The sequence below is a fragment of the Oratosquilla oratoria genome, chromosome 2, assembly GCF_046742065.1.
Source record: "Oratosquilla oratoria isolate Oo_2021 chromosome 2, ASM4674206v1, whole genome shotgun sequence".
NCBI lineage: Eukaryota > Metazoa > Arthropoda > Malacostraca > Stomatopoda > Squillidae > Oratosquilla > Oratosquilla oratoria.
The window spans coordinates 74,310,899-74,311,875 of NC_134778.1; the positions used below are offsets into that span (position 1 = coordinate 74,310,899).

Genomic DNA, 977 nt, shown 5'->3' on the forward strand with positions numbered 1-977 from the left:
GAGGTGGGGAAGAGGGTTGAAGCTAGCAGCCATGACTGGATTCACCTCCGGTTCCCCCTCCACCAAAGAAACACTTTTACTGGTGTATCGACCTCCCTTCCCTCCCTCCCTTCCTCTCTTACCCTAAAGGTTTAAGCTTAAGTTTACCCTCACATATCGTCTGCCTCAGTGGCCGTGATCGTATAGTGGTTAGTACATTGCGTTGTGGCCGCAATAACCCAGGTTCGAATCCTGGTCACGGCAAGGCGGGTTCGTTTTCACTTGTATTCGTAGGAAATGACTGGACGAAATGCGTGAACGTACATACGCACGCACGCGAACGGTTTTCCTTGTGACGTCATGTCGTCAGTTTCATTGTGTGCGTTTCTTATTTTTATGTTATTTTCCTTTTTTATATTTGCGGGGTCTTCCATATACAGAATATTAACTAGAACATAGCGTTATTATCTATACAAATGCACAGATATTCACCAACATTATTTACATAAAAAAAAATCCTCACCTTTCTATTTTGCAACCTTTTGATAATATACTCAGTTTCAGTAAAATCCAGATGATTATATATAAATTCTGCATAATTTCTTAAAACATTGAGTTTCAAAGGAGCAAGTGATCATGAACAGACCGAGGGGCCCAAGATGACTTGTTTAATAACACACACACACACACACACACACACACACATTCTCTCATAAACGACGTCGCGGTGGTAGTGTTCGCAACAGCGGCTACAGTGGTCCGAGTTCAAATCCCGCCCATGGCTGAAATAATTTCAGTATCGCTGCGCTGTGAGTCGTTACTCCAACTCTCGTGGGCGACGAGTTGGGGTGTGTGTGTGTGTGTGTGTGTGTGTGTGTGTGTGTGTGTGTGTGTAAGGTCACAGCATTACCCATAGATCGGTCATATATGATCTCTGAGCTCTTTTCGGGAGGGAGATATCGATCAAGAGTACAACATGTGATCCAAGATCATGGTGA

At 43.9% G+C, this 977-nt stretch overlaps 1 non-coding gene across 1 annotated transcript; it reads left to right on the forward strand.

Moving 5' to 3' along the window:
• The first annotated feature begins 171 nt into the window (after window positions 1-171).
• Window positions 172-243, forward strand: TRNAH-GUG (transfer RNA histidin (anticodon GUG)). Its single transcript has one exon. It is a non-coding gene; the product is annotated as a tRNA-His (tRNA).
• The last annotated feature ends 734 nt before the right edge of the window (window positions 244-977 follow it).